General features: G+C 37.3%; 1 pseudogene; it reads left to right on the top strand.

Moving 5' to 3' along the window:
- LOC129506969 (eukaryotic translation initiation factor 3 subunit E-like) overlaps positions 1–15,167 on the top strand; it is a 91,132-nt pseudogene extending 75,965 nt beyond the window's left edge.
- The last annotated feature ends 389 nt before the right edge of the window (positions 15,168–15,556 follow it).

Below are 15,556 nucleotides of genomic sequence, written 5' to 3'. Positions count from 1 at the left end.
CTCTGGGGGCAGAGCCTACGTGTCTTGTTGTTAAATTCAAGGTAATGAAAAAAAAAAAAGATGGAAGAATCAAGCAAGGCTCCCGTGGTTTCCAGCAGATGGGCCGTAACCTCTTTTGTCTAGCTTTCAAAGCAAGTGCCCCCTTTCTATCCACCCTGAGTTCCCCTCTCTGTTCTACAAAACCCCCGTTGCCATTCTTCCTTATTCTTGTCACATGTAGTGCTCATTCTCACTTTGCCCAGAAGGTTTGCAGTCATCACTCACCCACGTTCTCTAGTGCTGATTATTACAGTTCACATTCATAGCTTGTATCTCCTTATTGAAATTCCATATTTTATTATTTGTTTTTTTTAATTTTTTTTCATATTTTATTATTTGTTGCTTCATATTAGTGAGTATTGAGTCCCCAGTAATAAACAAGGTTTTCAGAAACCACACACTGACTAGCCACATTTGAGAAATAAAGCCTTGCTGATTAATGATGAATTTTATTAAATTTAAAATTCTGTTCTCATCTGTTATGCCAGTCGGCCTTTGGCACATCTCTCTTTGTACTTCCTCTTGTCCTTCAGGCCTCAGCTCAAATGTTGCTTCTCAGGAATGCCTTCCCTGATCACTCAAGCCCAAGTGTCCACTACCCCATGACCCAATTTTTTACCATGTGTTTTTTATACTTATTCCTTGTAGCACTTATACCTAATCTGATGCTATCGAATTTACCTGTTTACTTGTATATTATCTGTTTTGCTCATTAGAAAGTTCACATGATGAAAGCAGAACTTATCACTTCCTGGACCCTATAGCAATTACAATAGTGCCTGCCCTAGAGTATCATATTTTTTGTCAAGAACTGTTCCAGGTTCTAGGAATAAAGAAATAACAAGACAACAAAGATAATTGCCCTCATGAATTTTATATCCCAGTGAAAGGGACCCACAATACAAAAGATCAATAAATAAAAATATAGAGTCTATTAGATAGTGCACCTGGAGCTCTTTAGCAATGGTCCAATTTGCTAAGGGTCTGAAACAACATGAGGAAGGGGGAAAAGAGGTGGGAGATGCAATCCAGAAAAGTGGGGGTAGAAGATGAGAGTAGATAATTTAGGGTCATTGAGGTCAGTCAAAAGATTTTGGCTCTTACTCTTAGTGAAATGGGAAATGACTGGGAGATTTTACATAGAAAAGTGCCATGAGATAATTTATCCAAGTGCAAAAGCAGAGAGATCTACAGAGAGTCTACTGCAATGACTCAGGTGAGAGATGACGGTGGCTTCCAATGGAAGAGCAACAATGGGATGGGGAAAATGATTGGCTATGATCCTTGATAAATAGTTGTTAAACTAATGAAAAGTAAAAGGTTTCCCATCTCAGCAGTGATGGCTAAGACTTCATTTAAACATATAAGCTCGTAAACTGAACAAAAGACATGTCCAAAGACTTTGTAATTAGATAGATATTTTTAAATATCCATAAGTATACATTTCCACTTTTGTTAATATAAATTCATAGAATATTTATTCATAGACAGGTTACATTTACTTTTATAAAATGCCAAATGGATTATTCATCTGGTTTATTTACTCTAAACGCATACATTTCCCTTTGTAAGTAATTCCAACAAGATGGTGGCATTTGTAGGAAATTCAAGAATATTTTTGTTTGGAAGGAGAAACAAATAAAACAAACTTGAGCCCTGTTATTATTCTGTCTGCTTTGAACATAACAGAGATGATAGTATCGTTTAAAATTCTAAATTAATAGTTTTATGAAAATGAAAATCCTTTTCCTGTCTGTAATAGAGGTATTTTTAAATTTATTTTTATTTTTAGTGTTTTTATCTGACACTTCCTAATTGCTTCTTTTGGATGAGTGCTAATATATTTTCACAGTGCTACCTGGCTGGATGTCATCCTCAGACACAGACACTTGAGTTCTACTTTATGTTTACCAGTAGAACTGGTTTTGACTGATTCTGTAATGAAGTGTATGTTCTTGAGCTGTCTTCAAAAAGAAAAAAAAAAAAAAACAAAACAGAATTCAGAACATGTGAAATTTCTTTTTTTAAAGAAATTAATTAGCTTGGTGAAATTGCCTCATTGTACCTCTTTGAGTTGGTTTACATTCAAATCATTTTTTTCAAAACAGAAAAATCTGTCATTAGGTGGAGTTAAAAATCTAAACAAGAGATCCCCAAGCTCCAAATCATGTAAATTGTAATACCCGTGACAGTTTACAACTTCTTTCCCCCCAATGGGAATATCCTATGTGGTTTATTACAAGCCATCAAAGGCAGAGCTCTCAAAAACTGCAATATGGTGTCTCAGCAGCTCTCACAAAACCCAGCTCAAGCTGATAGGTTGCAAAAAGTGGAAAACAAACAAAAGCAAACATAATATTTTCAAAATATGCTGATGCGCACAAATCACTCATATTCTGTAGCCTCAGTGCCTATAGTTTGCTTCAGTCAGCTTTAGAAATGCTTTGGGATATTGCACACATTACAGCACATTTTACAATCATCTAAAATGCACTGGCTTTTGATATCAGTACACCAATCACATTCTCTTTGGTGCACAGAGGCAATCTCGTTTACATTTCTAACAGATCTTTGGTTACATTCGGGCAGTAAGGGCACTATTATGAATAGAATAGAAAAAGATGGCCTGTGTTTGTTTCTGAATTTTTGTGGAAGATATTGGCTTGCCATCTCTCACACAGTTCATAAACAAACTTGGTAAACATCAAAGGCTCTAGCATTACAACCTGCTGAGCCTAGATTACACACCTCAAAAGTCAATGTTACCTCAGTGAAAACTCTTCTGAAATTTAAAATCAAATAAAACTCAAAATGTCCAAATGGTTTCTTTAGAACTCAGGCATTGTGTGGGAGGATGTTTTTTTTTAAACAATGATTTTACAATGATTGGATCATTAACCCTACATTTACTCAATTATGTGCAATCCCTCATTTGTTTGGTGCACGTTTGTTGCCTCTCCATTTATCTTCACACGTATGTTCCACATATGCTTTGGCACTGGATATGGGAAATACTGGATGTAGTAGAAAAACAGGACTACAGATGCCCCTTTTATTACTTTTACCATGCACCATACTAGTCATGTTAGAATATAGGTAAATTGGGGGCACCTGGGTGGCTCAGTGGTTGAGGGTCTGCCTTTGGCTCAGATCATGATCCCAGGATCCTGTCCTGCATCAGAGTCCCTGCAAGGAGTCTACTTCTCCCTCTGCCCATGTCTCTGGCTCTTTTTTGTGTGTCTCTCGTGAATAAATAAATACAACTCTTTAGGAAAAAAAAGAATATAGGTAAATTGTTCTTGAATTTGAGATTCAAAGATCCTATCGCTAGCAGTGGTAGCCACTTACAAGCATATCATTGGCCTTCATGAAGACTTATTTTTCATGATTCGCAACTAACTCTGTTTTATTGATACACACACACACATACAAATACGGACGGCATAAACAATTGACTAACTTCAAAACAAAGGCAACATCAAAGTGAGAAAGAGTGACATAAAAAAAAAAAACAAACAAGAAAAAAAGCCCAAGACATCTTTTTTCTGTCCAGTTTTGTGTTTCTACCACGAAAACACATCTGTGAGAATGAGAATTTCTCCTACGGGAATCCACAAGATCATGTTATATATTACCCTTGATTATATATCAAACACAGTTATGTGGGAAAGATTCCAAAAATCTGAAAGAATTTGAGAGAAAGTATCTCTCGATTCTTAAACTTTGATTGTTCAAAGTGACTCCAATCGGACACTAGTGATATAGTTCATGTAAATCTTCACTGCTAATATTGACTGCTAATAAGTCTTAAGTCTCAGATATTGTATATCTACAGTCCAATTTTTATCACCTTACTAGCCTGTGCCCTCAAACAGAATTTATTGCTCCCTCATGTGTGACCTAATAGCACTGACCTAATTAATACCTGCGACATGACAACTACCAGACTGTATTACAATTACACATTATGTGTCTGTTTCCTCAGACAGCATGGGCTTCTTGAGAGCAGGGCCATCTATTGCTCATCTTTCATCTCTAGCCCCCATCATCATGCTTGGAACATAGTAGCTGATAAATGTAAATGTTGAATAAATAAATTTCAGCTCAAACCACTTTCTTTGTATCTCAGTGGAAAACCATCAGCTAAAAACATTTGGTCTTTGCCAATGACATACTTTCAAAATGTGATTTCCCAATGAAGATGCTAAATCATTCTTGTGTTTGTATTATAATGTTATGAAAATGATAATTTTGGCAGAACCTCTAGTCTGTGGTAAGGGTATTTAAAATCAAATTCAAGGGGATCCCTGCCTGGGTGGCTCAGCGGTTTAGCGCCTGCCTTTGGCCCAGGGCACAATCTTGGAGACCCGGGATCGAGTCCCACGTCGGGCTCCCGACATGGAGCCTGCTTCTCCCTCTGCCTGTGTCTCTACCTGTCTCTATGTCTATCATGAATAAATAAATAAAATCTTAAAATAATAAAATAAAATAAAATATAAAATAAAATAAAATAAAATAAAAAAAATAAAATAAAATTCAAGAGATACATTGCTCTATACTTAGTAGCATGGCTATTAGTCTGACAATACCCACTGGGATTCCCATATATTGCTGGTTGAAAGGCAAAAATGGAACAGCCTCTTCAGAGAAGTTGGACAATTTCTTAAACATTTTAACATATACTTATTACGTGATGCAGAAATCCCACTCCTAGATAGTTACACGAGAGAAATGAAAATTTATTTTCGCACAAAATCTGTACACTGATGATTAGAGAGCCTTTCTCTGATCACCAAAACTAGAAGCACTCCAAATGTCCTCCAAGTGATGAATAATGAACAAATTGTAATAATCCCTTCAGTGGAACTCAGTGATCCCTGTAACAATATGAATGAAACTCCAATGCATTATGTTGAATTTGAAAAGAAGCCAGTTCCAAAAGGCTGCATTTCTCTGATTTCATTTCTATGACTATATTAGTTTTCTATTGCTGCATAACAAATTACCACAAACTCAGGAGCTTCATCCATGTATGAGCTCACACTTCTGTATGTCAGCAGTCAGGGGAAACCCAGTGGGTTCTTTGCTTAAGATCTCACAAAGACAAAACCAAGGTGTCAGTCAGGCTAGGCTGTTACCTAGAGGTTCCCGAGAAGAAGAAACTTTCTAAGCTTATTTAGGTTGTTGGCAAAATTCAGTTCCAGAATTCAGATTATAGGATTTGGGTGCTTCTTTCCCTGCTGTCTTCAGGAAAAGACTCCTCATGGCTTCTAGGGGCCATGCTCAGGGCCTTTCCATATGGCCCCCTTTATCAGAAAGCCACAGGGGAGCACCTTGAATCGCCTCCTGCTCCAAATCTCTGATTCCTTTTCTGTTAGCAGCTGGCAACAGTTCTCTGCTTTTGAAAAGCCTGTGTGGTTATGTTAGGCCCACCCATATCATGCAGCATAATTTTCGGAGTTTTACGGCCAGGTTTGTGCTTCCCTCAACAACTTCCTGGAAATGGCAAAACTATAGGGAAAGAGAACAGATCGGTAGTTGCAAAGGGTTAAATGTTGGGGGAGGGGTTGGCAAGAGAACCTTTTTGGAGTGAATGAAAATGTTCCATATCTGAGTTTCTGAATTTCTCAGTACTCTGAACTCTTCACCAGATAGTGAATTTTACTGATTGTTAATTTAAAAAAATAAATTAAAAAAAGAAAAATAAATGAAATGAAGTCCCTTTCTTCTAAGATAGACTGAGCTACATTAACTCTCATCCTAAGTGAATCTAAACCTATTATTTCTATTCTTGATCAACTTGGGGACTATATAAAGGACAGAATAATCTATAATAAAGCACTCTAATTAGAAAACCTAAACACAAATTGGAAAGAGTCGGAGTCCTTTATTTGTGCATCACTTTTTAATTTTATCTCACATTTTTACCAGGAATTTTTGCTCAACATTCAAAGCTTCTAGTGAAATCTTATCCTCAACTACGTCAACATCTGATTGCTCTCTTCCCTGAACCTCAGATAACACTTGATTTTATGTCTTCAGTTCTTTTTGTTTAAATTTTATTTATTCGGGTAATCTCTACACCCAACATTGGGCTCAGACTTGCAAGCCAGAGATGAAGAGTCACATGCTTTCTGGACTAAGCCAGCCAGGTGCCACTGTCATCAGTTATTTATTTTACTAAAACGTTTTCTCCTAAATTTTGCTTAATCGCAACTTCTGGGTATAAACCCGAAGTCATACTGACCAGTCTCCCTTTCTAATCTTATGTCTAAGCAATAATCAGGCCTTATCCATTCTACATGGTCACACCTCCCACATTTACTCCTTTTTCTTCTTTCCACCATATTCACTAATGCATAACTCTATTGCTTCTTAATTAGATCCCTGTCATAAATTCATATCTACTTCCTGTTTTCCATTTCCAAGCATTCTGTTTATTAGTTTTACCTTCCTCTGCTATCAATTTAACCTTTCTAAACTACTGCCCCAACTATTTAGTTTTCTTCTTTAGAAATTTCAATACCATCCTTCACATTGAAAAAAGTCTAATCTCTCTAATGCTGACACTTATGATTTTCCCAAGTCTAGCAGAAATCTTCCTTTTTAGTTTTTTCCCTTTCATATATTATATTATATACAATGAAAAGATTTTACTGGAAACATGCCCCAATATTTTAGCATGTGTCCATGCTATTTTTCCAATCTGGCGTAACATTTCCCCTATTGAAATCTGCTATCTTATTTTCAAGGTCCAGATGAAATAAAATTCCTTCTCAGACGTCCTCCCTAGGGTCCCACCACTCTCAGCTAAAAGTAAGTCTCTTTCCTCTCAACATTCACAGCATTTTTCCTTGAATATATTTTGTAACACTCTATATATTATATACATTAAATTTTTGTAGTTGTCTTATTTCTTCCTATTTATCTTGAAGTCCCTAATATTCTTCAGAAATAAGATTAAAGAATTTTTGAATGGATTAATTAAAACATGAATTTGTAGTAAGTAAGTGTCATGCAACCAACATTGCCTGGTAGAAGCAGAAAAGAGTTAAAAAAAAAAAAAAAAAAACCTTCCAACGTGCACTAAATTGGCAAGAACTGACCAAAAGGAGAGGTGAGGTACCACTTCTATCTCACGGCAAATGGTTTAGTCAGAGATTAAGCGTATATGGCCGTATGCTGCTGAATATTGTGCACCTACACTTAGGCCAGACATAGGCATGACCTCTGCCTGGGCAAAGAATAGACACAGAAACCCAGGGCTGGAGAATGGCATGATCTTTGTCTCTGAATTTATGCGAAATTGGATGAAGAACAAACAATGTGGTTTAACATCACCTCAACCGACGAGAGTCTTCACCATGAAATATGAATAAATAGAGCTGGAGTATATTTGGTAACATTTCCTCACCTAATTGGCCTCATCCTTTCCCCTAGATGTTTCTAACCTCAGAGAGGCAGGAGCTCCAGTTTTGTGCTAGACGTCTCCAGTAAGAAAAGAAAGGTAAGTTAATTACCAACCAACAGAACAGGATGTGAAAGTCAAATCTTCCTTTCTTAGTTTTAGCTAAGACCTCCAAAATAGAGAATAAATATTATAGGTGTCGAGAACTCCAAAATGAGGGACTAGACCATTTATGCATGATGTGCAAAAGAAGGTGGTTAAGAACCAGTCTTCTAATTCCCACTTTAACACTATCCTTGTGGATATTTACAGGTTGGAGAAACCAAAAAAAATGACTATTTCTAGGGAAAGAATTTCTTTGGGGAAAACTATTGAATTTTCCATTGCCTGTGAAAAAGGGGTCAGGGTAGAAGAGACCACTTGCAGAGAGTTTGCTGTGTCTTCCCGTATCAGGTAGCATTTGACCTGCACCTGGGAGATTAAAAGGCTAAAGACTGACTGGAAATGTTTGTGTAGCTGGAGAACAAAGAGAAATGATGACGTTGAGGAAAACTTCACTTGGCAGAAGCAGAGGCATGAGTTTTCCATGAGCCAAACACGGACCATGTGAGAGGGAGCCAGGCTCAAGTTGGCCTGAAGAGGACTTTCCGGAGAGGGATTCCTGGAGTAATGGTGGAGCCTCATCTGTGAGAGTCTGTGTGGCACGGCCATCCCACACCCTGGGAACTGAGGTTGTAAGCAGCTAGCCAAATGGAGACCTCACCGTAGGAAGTCATTGCAACTAGAGCATCCCAACAAGGCGTTCTCCAAATTATCCATATAATCACCCTCTGGGAGAATCAGAATTAGGAACCCCGGGTGTCCTTCCTAAGAAAACCATCACTGGATTAAGTTGCTGTCGTCAAATGAGATATTTACCATGTCAAACTTCTCCTTTTCCTCCCTCCATCTGTAAGAAGGATTAGAAACCTTAGTCAGCAAGGGAAGTAGAGACTGGGTGGAGGCACTTAGGATAAGGAACAAAGATGGAGCCAACCATGCTCTTCCTCTCCCTTGCCCTATGCCCAAAGCAATACCAAGCTGGAATACAGAGACCAAGCATTGATTTTAAGTGAAATTCATGTTATTTTTTTAATGTTACCATAAATAGGACATTTTCATAATGCCTGTGAGAACTTGCTTCTACCAACACTGACTGTAGGACTTATAATCGAAGGATGTCCAGGGAAGTTATGGTACTTGCTTCAGTTCTCATCCAAGGAACAGAAAACAAGTCTGGAAAAGAGGTCTGAAAGATTAAGGTGAGGATGACAGGGAGTGGAGATAATAGGGAGAAGGGAAATAGAGTTGTATTCCTGGGGCACCTTCTCCCTTTTTCAAGGTGCTAGTTATCTTGCAGACACAACAGGCCAATTAACCAAAGGAATATACAGTGGAAGGCAATCATTCACACAGCTTTAAGGTGCAATTTCATCTCTGTCTTTCTATAGGACATGTTTACTGACAATTATGTTTCCTTAATAAAGAATTTGAGGTAGAAAAAAACGTATCGATTACATTAGTTGTATTTGGTGAAATAGTAATCACTGCCTGGAGAAAACTGATGTTTATGCTACCTAACAGGCAAATACAATCATATAAAAGTGACCAAATTTCTTTTTTAAGATTTCATTTATTTAGGAGAGAGAGAGAATGTGCAAGAACTCACAGGTGTGTGTGAGCAGGGAGAGGGACAGTGGTGGGGAAATGGATAAGCAGACTCTGCTCTGATGCAGGATTTGATCCCAGGACCCTGTGATCATGACCTGAGCCAAAACCAGGGGTCAGATACTCAACAGACTGAACCACCCAGGTGCTCCAAAAGAACCAAAATTCTTAACTGGAGTACCCATGATTGTTTGAAATAACTGTATACAACTTTCACATTTACCTTTTCAAGCAAAAGCAAGTCTAAAATTTAATGCTCCCTTTGTGTTACTCTTATAACATTTCAGTGATATTTATTTTACCTCTTTTACCCATCTAGTGCCTTCCTACCTTCTTAATATCCAGGTCCCGGAGGAACAAGAAAGAAACTAGCAAACCTTTTTATCTTAACTTTTCCAATTAGTGAAATAAAGCATTGAAACCCTTTATCTCTATTACTGAAATTGTGAATTCTCTCCTTTGAAAAAAAATTGCTTTCAGAAAACAGTTAAGAAGGAAGAAATCACTTGGGGGGTGTTCAGTGGAAAATTCTTATTGCTCCTAAAACTCAATGGTGTCTATGTTGACCCTGAAAGAAAAATTATTTTTAACATTTTATAGCATGCAAAAGGTAAGGCCAGAGAAATAAAAATTCAGACTCCATACTTCACAATTATCAGTCTAATTGGTTTACAAATGTTAATTTCATTTTCTTGTGGTAAGGGATCATGATTCATATTTTCTTATCACAGTTCTTAGAACTTCCTTTATTCCACAAATATTTATCAAGTGATCGTTATATTGCAAGCACTTCCCTGGACATTCATATACGTGCTATGTAGTTAATTGGGTCTGTCACTAAGAAGACTATAAGTAATTCAATAGTATTGATGTTTGTATTTTGTCTCCCAATCTAGCGGAGAACTGGTATTCTCTCTAATACAAAACCTTTCCAGTAGTCCAGGCCTGATTTCTGGTCAGTTTTGAACCTCAAGTTCCTAGCGATTGCTGGTGACTTCATTCAAGGGCAAATACAAGGTGACTCCAGGAATTTAGGTCTGGACTGACAATGACTATCCAAGAAAGAATCCACACAAGCTTCACTGGTTTTCAAAGATCCTGTTAAATAACAATATTTTATTATATTCTCACCTTGAATAAACTACCAAATCCAGATCCAGATTGTTACTAGTTCAGCCTCAGAGGGCTATGGGTAAACAGTTAGGGCTGACATGGCAACAAAAAGAAAACATGCCTTGCTAAATTTTCCTTTTTGTACCCAAAACCCTTTTTGTTATACATATGGCTCCAGTGGGAGTAATTACAATGTGTCCAATGTCATCCTTTAATAAACTTTTTTGTCCTATGCAAGACTAGTCTTTATATGTTCCATAAAGCACCTGGCATATTGTGAGCATTTAAGAAGTGTTTAATGATGCAACAATGGCAACTAAGACTCTAAACCTTGGTTTCCTGTGGCTATTGTAATCTAAGTGGAACTCTGCTATGACAAAGGAGGAGGAAACCTCACTTTGGTTACTGCAATTTTATAGCCTATTATCCCATCTGATCTGTTTATTAGAAATCCTCACACTCTATTTTGTTTTAAAAAACACTTGGAACACAATCTAGTTTTGAGAATAAAACAAGTTCATCTTATACAAGCTCATAAGTATCTATAATTCTCTCATTAAACCTTATTGAACATGATGAGATCTGCAAGGGATAAAGGAATGTTACACGAGAAATGGCAGGACCATTAGAATTTGGCTTAATTCTTATAATTCTTATTAAGAATTTATAAATTCTTATTAGAATTTGGCTTAATTCTAATAATTCTCTTAATAATGAGACTCAGGAAATAAAGAAAATTGAACTTTTCTTTCATTACCAAAATATATTTTTAAGAAGAGGATTCCAGAAGCCTTGATGATAAAATGGCCACTATCAGGCAATATACAGAAAGTAGCAAATTCAAAGGATGACCTGATCATTTTTCTTCCATAGGGGGAAAAAAGTTTCTATTTTTAACTTGACACAAATAACATATGCTCATGAATTCTTAGAGGTGGGAAAATTTTAGAGATTCTTTAGCCCAAGTCTGAGACCAGGCATGTACAGATTATTTAGTTTAACAATACTGCCATTATCAGATATTAAATGGTGGTCTTAGATGCAGAGGGTCATATTCATGTTTTTAAGGGTCAACACCAGCCAAATGATCAAATAAAAAAAGACCCTGGAACAGGTAAAACAAAGGACAGAGGGAAGAGACTGAGAAAGTAACTCAGAAAGAAACATAAAATTGTCAAAGAAATGGCTCCAAAGTCAAAGAGAACTCCATCTCTTTCCCCCTCCCCCCACTTTTAAGAAGATTTCACTTTATCTAAAGAGTAAAGCACATGCTTTTAGATCCAAGGGTACCTGGTTCAAATCTCAGCAGGGGCAGATTTCTCACAAACTAAAAAGGCACTCTCCCTATTAAAGGAACTGACTTAATACAGTTATATGGACCATTACTGTACAGAATGGGGATTCACAAACTATTTTCTAAATGGGGCCTTTTTGTGCATGTACAGTAATTCCTATAGAAGCCTTTTACAAATAAAAAAAGGAAAAAATGTGGGGGAAATCTAAGAACCCATGATTTGAGCCTTTAATAACTATTGGTGTATTAGAGACAGCCATCTGCAGTAATATAGCAGATCAGGTCTTCCTGGAAATGACCTGAAAAAGCATTCTAACGATAAAAGCTTAATATTTGTGCAGACGTCAGATGCCTAGAAAAGATGAACAAAATACACCTTGAAGTTTGGCCTCAATGTTGGACCTCAAAATGCATGGTTTCCATGGAACTTCATTTAAACAGGAAGTAGCACTCAAACAGTTCCTCAATAAAGACACTATTTTGCTTGAGATTTCCACAAGAAGACTTTGTTGAGCAAAGTTTTATATGACACCATAATTTGACTGCTGAAAATGAAACCATGGAAGACATGTGGTAAACATTCTATCTAATCCACTTTAGAAAAGAACTCTGAGGAAACTATTAGAAATCTACCATAAATTTATACATGGAGAGCTAGGCTTCATTTGGTTCCACGTATTTGTGAAAATTTATATCACTCACCCTGAGAACAATCGTTTAGAACAGAATAATATTGAATTCTGAAAAGACTTCCTTCTTCACCAGTTTCATTGTATATATACTCCTCTGGAACCTACTAGAATCTAAATAATTCCAAAATTGGGGAGAGATTCCAAAATATGAGTGACCCAACACATAAAGTCTTTTCAAAAGTAAAATTTGTTTCCTACAGAATAAATCTGAGCACTGGGTCAACATTTCAGGTAATAGACATCAGAGAAAGTAATTTATTTGACAACTACAATTCATCCCCAAGTTTTAGGAGCATCTTATCTTTATCGTATTAGCTTCAAGTGACAAAAATAATAAAATTTTAAAAGCTCAAACTGGTTTAAACTGGTTTAAAGAAAAGATGTAGAGAAAAATTTTGGGTTTTATTTATTTTAATAATAAGAACTGGTTTGGGAGCAAAGATACACACAAAAGTTTGAAGGATGACCTCAGAAGTCAGCCTACTTCTCCCTGCCCCTCAGGTGGTCTTCTCCTTAGGTTGGCTCCTCTCTCAGACAAGCACCCCTCTCAGTCCAACAGGAAGGCTGCCAGCACCTGCAGGATTGCACACATGCTCACAAACTCAAGTCCTATTCCCCTCAACATTGCAAATCAAAACCTTCTCTTGAAAACTCAAGCCTGAATTATTGTTTGATTGAACTGGCCCAGGTTTAAATGTTAAAATGTACAGGGATTTCCTTTGATTTTAGCCACTGGAGATAAAAGCAAACCATGTGGATTTCTTTGGAGTTTGAACAAAAAGAGTGACCAAAGGACATTCTTTTGGCTCCAAATGTCTTCTGCATAACAATGACTGACTCCATAAATTCTGACCTGGAGGGGCACTCGGGTGGCTCAGTGGTTGAGCGTCTGCCTTTGGCTCAGTTTGTGATCCTGGGGTCCTGGGATTGAGTCCTGCATCAGGCCTCCTGCAGGGAGCCTGTTTCTCCTTCTGCCTATGTCTCTCCTTCTCTCTGTGTGTATCTTTCATGAATATATAAATAAAATCTTTTTAAAAAATTCTGAACTGGAGTATACCTAGGAATACACATGTGCATACACATACACACACAAATATCACACACACACAACAAAATCATACAATTTTGGAAACTAAGACTGAGCAATAATGTAGCGTCAGAATCTGGAAACCATTTTAATGACATATAAAGCTACTGAGTCCTGCTAAAAATATAATCTTTATAACAAAAAAAAAAGTAGAAGCATAGCTGATCCTCAATAAACATGAATAAAAAAATGAAATCATAAGAAGAAAAACAAGGTGAGTGGTGTGTCATGGAAGCTGACAGAAGTAACTACTTCAATGAAGGCAAAGAAAATCTCATTAATAGTCGGAGTGTATTAAAAACGTGGGGACACCTGGGTGGCTCAGTGGTCGAGAGTGTTCCTTCAGCTCAGGGTGTGATCCTAGGGTCCTGGGATCAAGTCTTCCATCAGGCTCCCAGCAGGGGGCCTGCTTCTCCCTCTGCCTGTGTCTCTGCCTCTCTTTCTGTCTCTCATGGATAAATAAGTAAAATCTTAAAAAAAAAAAAAATGTGAAAGCGTCTTCTTCTTAGCCACCCGGCACACTTTTTGGATCCACATCTAGTCTTCCCATTGCTTGAATTTCTCTCCATAGGAGAGATATATAATGAAAAAGAATTATTACAAGGGGAATTAGACCTTCTTCTTCATGATACCAATGTGGTAGGCTTTGCGGGCGATGTATACAAAACCTTTATTCTGATGATATTCCATATGCTTTGAGAGAAAAAAAGAACCTCAGCTGTTGCACAACTGAAACAGCTTCAGGCAGAATCGGGACCAGTCATGATGATGTTTGATCCCGAAACTACAAGGAAGATGCCGTCAACCAGAGATGGTCGGATGTTGGTTGACTCACTGGAGGATTTTAGGCAGGAATGTTTAGATACATCCCACAGGTATGAAAAATTCCAATATGAATGTGGGCATGTCTTTACATGGACATGTAAAGGAATGACATGTTGGAATGTCTTTACTTCTTTAGAGTGTTGGTTCCAGCAGCAGATAGAAGTGCTTTGAGTTCACTCTGGGGAAAACTGGCCTGAGATCTTAATGTGGAATTGGGATGCCTCCATGGAAGACCTGACAGGGTTAAAAGAAACCACAGAAGTGATTCTGTGAGCTCTCCCTTTAAGCCTCTTCGGCAGCAAACATGGCTCATCCACTGGTCTTGGTTTGTTTTCTTCACCCACCCCAAAGGGCATGATAACTTTATTGATCTCTTCCTTTACCAGCCACAGTGTCTTGATGTAATTCAGATGATGTGTCCACTTATTCTGCACCATTTGACTACACCCACCATAACAAACAAAACGTCTGAAAACCCCAACGGGTGTTAAAAGCTTCCGTTAAAGTTATTCAACAGGAGTCTTACACATAGAAAGACCCAGTGACAAAATTAGTTGAATGTTTATCTGTTAACTTTGGCTTCAGTAGGGCTCAGGAAAAGCTGAGGGACTGTGAATCAGTACTTATGAATGATTTCTTGGTGGCTTATTTTGAAGATTTCACTGAAAATGCACCTCTCATCATACTTGAGACTTTTTATTCACCCACCAGTGTATCAACATTAACATGTTGGCAGACAAACTAAACATGATTCCAGAAGAAGCTGAAAGGTGGCTTATAAATGTGATCATCAATGCAAGACTGGGTGCCAAGACTGATTCTAAATTAGGTCATGTGGTTATGGGTGACAAAACAATCTCACCCTATCAGCAAGTGATGGAAAAGACCAGAAGCCTTTCATTTAGAAGCCAGATGTTTGCCATGAATATTGAGAAGAAACTTAATCAGAATAGTAGGTCAGAGGCTCCTAACTGGGCAGCTCAGGATTCTGGCTTCTACTGAAGAAGAAGCCATCTTGTGTAAAGACAAGATGAAAAAACTATAAAATAAAGATGAAACAAAAAGCCATTTTATAAAGGGTGACATACATTTGAGAAACAATATATGGAGTACACATTTTAAGGAATTTGAATCAAATTGGCTATTTTTTTTAAGTGGAAGTGAGTTCGGGAAGCTAGAAAAATCCTTCATGAAAAAATCAAATTTGATATTAAGCAACATTCGGTCCTGATTAACATTTAGTTATGGTTTGAAAATTTTAAATCCATAAAATAATTCATTCATCAATTTGGCAAATGAAATAATTATTGACCTTCATGATATGCAACTTGGGATATAAACTGAAATTAGGGAACTGCTTCTCAGAGTATCCCTATGAACAACAAGCAGGG

This window comes from Nyctereutes procyonoides, unplaced genomic scaffold (assembly GCF_905146905.1).
Source record: "Nyctereutes procyonoides isolate TBG_1078 unplaced genomic scaffold, NYPRO_anot_genome, whole genome shotgun sequence".
Lineage (NCBI taxonomy): Eukaryota > Metazoa > Chordata > Mammalia > Carnivora > Canidae > Nyctereutes > Nyctereutes procyonoides.
This window is presented reverse-complemented; position numbering and strand designations above follow the sequence as displayed.